Source organism: Temnothorax curvispinosus, unplaced genomic scaffold, assembly GCF_003070985.1.
Source record: "Temnothorax curvispinosus isolate PA1 unplaced genomic scaffold, ASM307098v1 QBEX01015065.1, whole genome shotgun sequence".
Classification (NCBI taxonomy): Eukaryota; Metazoa; Arthropoda; class Insecta; order Hymenoptera; family Formicidae; genus Temnothorax; species Temnothorax curvispinosus.
This window is the reverse complement of record NW_020224845.1, coordinates 1,594-9,361: the sequence shown is the minus strand read 5'-3', so window position 1 is coordinate 9,361 and position 7,768 is coordinate 1,594. Positions and strand designations below refer to the sequence as shown.

Below are 7,768 nucleotides of genomic sequence, written 5' to 3'. Positions count from 1 at the left end.
ATGTTTTATTTCTATTACAGGCCATGGTGTAAATAGACAGGTGAAGCATTCCCGATGCTGCGCACTCGTTCAGTTTTTGAACCAATCAGCGCGCGACCTTTTTTGCGAGAAAAGCAATATGGCTGCTTCCATCAATTCGTAGTCCGTTACGTCCGTTATCCGTCGCGTGCGTCTGTTGTGCGGGAAATATTTTGTGTTCAACTTTTGCGACTTTAATAAAACATACGCAGTAAGTAGTAAATATAATTAATGTTGAGAGGCATTTATATTGGTTGATATTTGCTAAATAACCCAAGTAGCAAAAAAATATTTTTCAACGTTTTTAAAAACATTTTTAGTAATAAAAAAAATATTTAAAAAACGTTTAAATTAATAGAACAGATCCTTTTTTTCTTATTAAAAAAGTATTTATTTTATTGATTTTTTCATTATTCACTGGCGATTTAAATTTTTATTTTTGCTGTATTTATTTTAGCATTGTAAAAAAAACGTTTTTTTAACATTAAAAAAATGTGTTTTTAATTATTTTAAAAAATTAAAGAATTTATTGCGAAAAATATTACCTCAGACGCTCTTCACGAAATGAGGGAGGATAAAATTATAAAAAACGTTACCTAATTTTATTCTGTTTGAATAAAATATTTATTTTTTTCGTTACATATGTCTTTTTATTATTATTTAAGTAAATTGCGTTTCAACCGAGGTTTCAACCCTTCTTCCTCACACTATAATTCAGAATCTACACTGTGGACGTGCGGTTAATTGACTCTAATCAAATTACGTAACCAAACTAGAACAGAATTAAAACAGAAGTTTAATAAATAAACTAATAAATGTAAGTTTAATTGTCATTAGTTTATTTATTTATTTAAGGTTTTATCTAAAATTTTACATGATTTACACATTTTTATTTCTTATAAGCAAACTTCACCTTAAAGTGAGCGCAACAAAATGGGTCGCCTCCTGATTGGTTCAACCGCCATTATGCGCAATGCTTCACCTTGTTTTTTACACCATGTTACAGGCAACATGTTTTCAATAAATATGCAATAGTAATAAAATATCTCAATATTTATTGTCTAATTAATATTTAGATTGCTTTTATAAACCAGGCTTGGACAACTTTGAGCTCCAGAACCACGACACTTCTTTTCTATCCGCGGAAAGTAGGGGAGTGTCGTGACTCCGGAGCTCGAAGTTGCCCAGGTTTGTTATATACTAATCTGCATTAGGGAATAATTCACTAATTATCATAAAAAAAAGTTTTATTTATATAAAAATAATACATACCATATAGGTATTACAGTTTTCAATTTATCACAATAATATCTTTGGTAAAGATCATTGATCATAGCGGAAGGTTTTGGGATAAAACTCATCTTTTAAATAAAAAAATCAGATTTCTGTCTCAAATCCAGAAAAAAATGCATTTTAAGGCAAGATCAGATGTGGTTCCACATCTTCGTCGTTGATCCTTGAATAAAAACTAAATGTGATACTGAGAAAAAATGTCAAACCAAATAATTTTATCAAAATCTTCCTTTTTTATTTGAAATGTGTCCCCTCGAATGAGGGTGTTAGTGCCTTCGACCTTATCCTTTTAGATCATATAGCACAAATCACTATTTCTAATGTATAAAAACTTTCTTTTTACTATCGCCTAGACCTATGTATTTTTTTTTCATTCTACAAACTTTCTAAAACGGATTATTAAACCACATACAGGTCTTTTAAGCCTTAAACCATTTACGAGGACTGTATATGCAGGATGCAGACTAAGTCGAGATCAAACCTAAGACCCTTTTGTTACTATAATAATCACTCGCGCGGAGCCACGCAAGTAAGATAATATATTTATCACTTCCTGAAAAATAAAAGTACAATTAAATTAGTGAAAAAGTCACTTATAAATTATAACGCGGCAAACTATAATGATGTTATTTTATAGAGAATATATACCGAAATAAATTACATTACCTTTTTAATGTTTTTTTTCTTTCCTTACGGACATTTGCGAATCTGATAACCACTCCATTATAAAGTGTTCAAAATCTTTTTCTGTATTCCGAGGGAATATTGCTCTAAAAGCTTCTGGAATAAGAAAAATTCAATACAGTTTATTGTTAGATGAAAGAAATAAATAATGTTAATTTAACGGCAATTAAAACTTATGATAATTATTGAAATAACACCAAAGTTTTCGGAATAGTTTACATATATACTAAATCGATCAAAAGTATTAGTTTATGGATATATATATTTTTCTTTTATTTTGTAAGAATGTTTAACGTGTCCTACACAGCACACTTTATCTGAAGGACGTCCTACAGACATCATTTTGGGATATCGCAATAACCGCGGGACATCCCAAAATGGTCTCAGATATCCGGTGGATATCCAGTGGATGCACAAGTGTCCGGCTATTTAGATCTTGCAGACATCTTTACAGGATATCCGAGGGAGATCGAAAGATATCGCAAGATATTAATTATAGCACTCGCGATATCGTATGGATATTTTATATACAATGAAATTATGGTTTAACCAGAAAGGGGATAATCGTATACAATCGTAGACAGAAATATTGTTTCTCTTTTGTGATAAATTTCGGAATGTGCATTCGTGTTGTTTAATAAAAGAATTCTTTCATTGGAAAATAAATTGTAAAATTAAACAAACACATTCCAAAACGTATTACAAAAAAATCAATCTTTCTGTCCATAATGTACCTAAAAAAATAAGTATATTGTACATTGCATATTAAATCTTTATTTATTAAAAGAATATATAGTTTTTAAACAAAATACCTCTAATTTAAAAAATACAATTAGTAAAAATTAAAATACATATCACATATACGAGTCTGATAAAACTTTCGACCCGAGGTACAAAAATAGAGGTACATATATAAAGTACTTTTAAACTTTAACACTTTTTGTAAAAAAATAACACCAATAAATGTAATGTTGCTGATTATTACAGAAAACGTACGGTCTCGGCTTTTTCACGAGTGACCAAGTCCTTTTTTTTACGTTACACAGACATGTCGAAACAAAATATATTTTTACATAAGGAAAATATTTAATTATGCAACAAGGATGGTCTTTTTCAAGAAGGAAAAAAAAACGTTAAAAAAGGCGCTATATTAGAATTTTTATGAAGGGACACTTGGTTTTTCCCTCCTCCGCCCGAGACCGTATGTTTTCTATCGCGCTAAAATTAAAAATGTATTAATATACTGGTTATCACAATAGCGGCATCGGGGAGAAGCCTAATGATTTCTTATTGTCGGCGCTTAATTGCGGTTGAAACATATTTGTAGAATGATGAGCTCGCCCACGTGTACGCTCGCACATAAATAATATTCGCCTTTTTTGTGTGTTTGATGTTACCGGAAGCAGCGACGGTAGAAATAAACGCGGCGAAAAGGGTTACAAAGTGAGCACACCTCTCTATTTCTTCCGTTTATAAAAGGGAAATAATGATATAGAACGCACGGCCGGTCATTCGTTTCCACGAAAACAGTCAGTTTTCCCGCACTATTATGCGATAAACGTTGCGCTGACGCCGAGCACGATAATAAAAAATAAAAAAATAAAAATAAAAGGACATTGCGGTAACACATACATAGCATTGGTATTTTAAGCGTGCAATTGGCATACATTTTTTTCTACCTCGTTTGTCATTTAATCGACTGTGTCATTTACTTTTGCTGTTGACTCATTGCCTTTTAAATGTTGTCTTGTATGTCTTTCCTTAGCATGTCTTAACCAGTCAGTTATACACTTCTTGATTCCTTGTAGCGTTGCATCGTTATGCATCTGCATTATAGTTGCTGAAAAATTAAAGTATATATATATACATATATATATATATATATACATAATCACTGTTTTATAAGTATTTAAGTGAGCAGTGGATAATATTTGTTTTCTAATTATATGTCATACTTTGCAGAACTATGTGAAACCGTGACTTGGAAAATTTCTCTTTATTTTGTTTTGCTCCGGTCCAACTATATTGCATAGCTACATTGTCCGACATCAAAATTCCCATAAGAGTATATGTTGTGTTTTTTACATTAGTACCTATACATTTTGCAAATAGTCGTAACTGCAATAAAAAATGACATTATTGATAAACTTACTTAAAAATGACAGATGAGCAAGTGTCTTTTTATGTTTAGAAAATAAGTTCGCCAAAATACTTAAAATCTTCACACAATAGTAATGTAGCTTTTATTTGACACTAATTTTATATAGCTAAAATCAACGTAACAATATAAAAAAATTAAATATTACACTCACCACATTTTCTCTGTACTCTTTGTCCATTTTCCACTTATCTTCGACCGCATGAAAATCTTCAAGCGTCTGTGCAGGAAAGTACTCGAGATGGAAATCAGTACTTACAGGATATAAAATTAGTGTCAAATAAAAGCTACATTACTATTGTGTGAAGATTTTTAAGTATTTTGGCGAACTTATTTATCACTATTTATAAGGTCAAATATTTACGTTGCAGAATTCCGATTTATTTTTTCCACTACGTTCTCTAGCATTGTTTCGCATCTTTGTCCTTTTAAATTATTTTCAACGACCTGTTTTAATGTGTCTTGTTGAAAGCTTAGCATAACTGCAACAGTTATTGGTATAACATAAAATATCAAATAATATAATGTGGTGAGATTAATGATGTACAATATTAATATGTAAATATGCTAAATTAATTCTTTTACCTTTGCACGAGTTGCAATTGAACGAAGAGAATATCGCATGGTGGTCTAAATATTATAGATCTTCCAGTAGCTTCGTTTTCTTTTGAGATATGTGCTTTGTGTAAGTTACTCTGCGAGTCATCTCTTCCTCTTGTCGTCCTACATTAATTACCAGCATGTAATAATAATAATAATAACTTATTAACTTCAACTTACATGCCAAGAAGTATATTTGAAGAAACTTGGTTTAAAAACTTAACATCCTCATACCATCCATGCAACCATCCCACTTAATACTACCTATTCTTAATTGTCCAGTACGTATACATATTCTAATTGATATAAGTTCTAGGACAAAATGCGTACGGGTTTCTGCCGCAAAATCACGGAATCTGTCATACACGTTGTTCGACAATTGTGGCAATGAACATATCGGCTCCGAAGGCACTAGCGTTTCACGCGTGGGTAATATAAGAGCCCTCACGGGCGGCTCGGGATCCGCGTTCTCGGTCTCCGGCGGTCTGCCACCCTCGAACATCAGGCTAATAATTGCCATCTCCACGTTTCCATCGGCCAACGTCAGGTACTGCTGGGCCGTCGCCTCGCTCTCGCCTAAACCAGAGGACACAATTAAACATGAAAAACGCTCGGGTACGTTGCAACAGCATAATGTTCCTAACATTTACACACTCGGCATTGTCACGATTCACACACGGACTCGAAGAAAAGCTTTGTGGCGTTCGTATTCGCGATGCTGTTTGGGTCGCGCTATTTAACATAAACGATAATTCTCGCGCTGACGCACGGACGATGTAACACTTACCCGTCACCTCGATAAACTTCAAAACGTTGCGTCAACAAAATATTTCAGAACGACACACGAGACACGTATCTGTGTACGTGCTGTCGTACGTTGCTGTCGAACGGAGAATCTTGTTCGCGAGGCAGACCCCGAGCGCGAACGCGACACGATTACAGAGATTCGGGACGAGTTCCTTTGATGAACTCGATAATCACTCGTAGAGAATAGTCGCTCTGGACATTCACGCACTTGGATGATTGGGCGGCGATACCGCGCAAGATGAATGCCGATCGTTGACTTTGACACTGAAAGAAAATAATAACTGGTGTCGCGATCACTCGTTGTTAACGTGCACATTGACAAGATGTCCGACCGCCGACGCGACATCTGACGTGTTCGAGCCAAAGCACATAACATGGCGTAGCGATATACGACAGTCGTAGTCCTCGACCTGACAAATCAGGATACGCCAAAGCTTGTGCGTTACTTACGTCCACGACTACGACTGTCATATGTGCTTTGGCCTGCTTTGGCCCTTTGTGTGGCTTCGTGCGCTTCGTGCCCGATCGACTCTCATCGGGGCGACTTCGGCTCGCCTATGCGCGCGCATCAACATGCCGTCTTCGGACATAGGGTGCCTCCCCATGCAGGACGGAATCTCGGAATCATTCTGATTGGTTAGTCCCATGAGGCACCCTTAGCCGATTCGGCGTCGTCGGTGAAAGCAACACGCTGCGAGCGGATCTTCTGATCCGTATTAATTTATATATTCTGAGTAGTATACGAGAATTTACGAAAAATAATATACTACTGTGAGATATTACAAGTACAACCTGAGAATTTACGAAAAATAATATATTCTAAAAGATATCCTTCAGAAGATCTCGTAAGATATCTTATGCAAAGCCAACGGATATGGCAGAATATTTAGATATCCTGAGATCATAATAGGATATCTCACGATATCTTATTGGAATATCCCGGGATCACCTGCTGTGATATCCGTGGGATCGTATTTGGAAATCTTGGTCAGTTTGGGATATCCTCAGGATACAGTGTGCTATATGTGTCCTGCTTTTTAACGATGATTGCCACAAAAAGATAGGAGACAATTTTAATAAATTCTGAGACATAAAACATTAATACTGCAAGTAATATATACATCTCTTAAAAAATTACTTACTTTTAATGCTCAGGATTGCGTATCTCCAATTTGGTAAAAGTTTACAATAACTTACACAGCTCGGATTACTTTGACCTTGACATATGTTGTCAAGGACATAATACTGAGTAACTTTTCCTTATAACTTAGTCGGCGGTCGCTACTTATTAAAAAGTTATAAACAAAAAAAGTTTGAAAAATATAGCAGCTATTTTGAGTATTGGAAGGCATAAATGACTAATATATATGTCGAAATAGTTCACGCATACACTTTTCACGCGAACCGAGGTTCACCCACACCCCCCCCCCCGCTTTCGGTGGAGGTGCGGTAGCCCTGAAATAGTTTACGCATGGGTTAGTTGACGCGCTTTAAACAATTAAATACTGTTAAAGCGCGTCATCTAACCTATGTAGATTAGTGACGCGCTTTAAACAGTTAAATACTTGTAAAGCGCGTCATCTAACCTACGTATTTTCCAAACTTTTTTTGTTAATAACTTTGTAACGAATAACGAGCAACGGCTTCTGAAGGTCACTCGGGGTCATGACCTTGACAACATATATCAAGGTCATTGAAATCGGTGAGGTTGCCAAACTTTTTTTTGTTAATAACTTTTTAATAAAAAGCGACCGCCGAATAAGTTATAAGGAAAAGTTACTCAGTATTATGTCCTTGACAACATATGTCAAGGTCAAAGTAATCCGAGCTGTGTAAGTTATTGTAAACTTTTACCAAAAATAGGTGTAAATCAATTAGAGCATTTGCTCAATATATCACAAAAATGATTAAAAAATTTCAAAGTAAAGATCTCGAGCTGTCAGTGTAAATATTTATCTGTTACAAAAATTGTACAACTTTTATATATTATCAGTATGTTTGCTCCGTTAAGGGGTTATACCCAGTCATAAATGTCAAAAAAATCGATTTTTTAGAAAAGATTTTTAAGAGGCAGTAGCTACAGCTGAAGACTTTCTGTATGAGCCTGAAATAGATGACTCTGTGTAAGTTAAAAAATAAATGTTTTAATTAGGTGTAATCAGCTTTTGAAACTTTAAACGCGTTTTTCTCGAAACTACGTTTTTAAAG

General features: G+C 34.6%; 1 long non-coding RNA gene across 6 annotated transcripts; it reads right to left on the bottom strand.

The window, feature by feature from the left end:
* Window positions 1–632: 632 nt before the first annotated feature.
* On the bottom strand, window positions 633–6,090 carry LOC112465313. 6 transcript variants are annotated; one of them, XR_003042002.1, is made up of 9 exons: window positions 5,541–5,989; window positions 5,084–5,329; window positions 4,739–4,876; window positions 4,308–4,635; window positions 3,951–4,113; window positions 3,663–3,835; window positions 1,978–2,091; window positions 932–1,864; window positions 633–790 (listed from the first exon to the last, which is right to left on the bottom strand). It is a non-coding gene; the product is annotated as an uncharacterized LOC112465313 (long non-coding RNA). The 6 variants fall into 6 exon arrangements; XR_003041998.1 differs by having other exon boundaries at window positions 634–790; window positions 3,675–3,835; XR_003042000.1 differs by lacking the exons at window positions 633–790; window positions 932–1,864; window positions 1,978–2,091 and adding an exon at window positions 6,011–6,090 and having other exon boundaries at window positions 2,789–3,835; window positions 5,541–5,824.
* Between the last annotated feature and the right edge of the window lie 1,678 nt (window positions 6,091–7,768).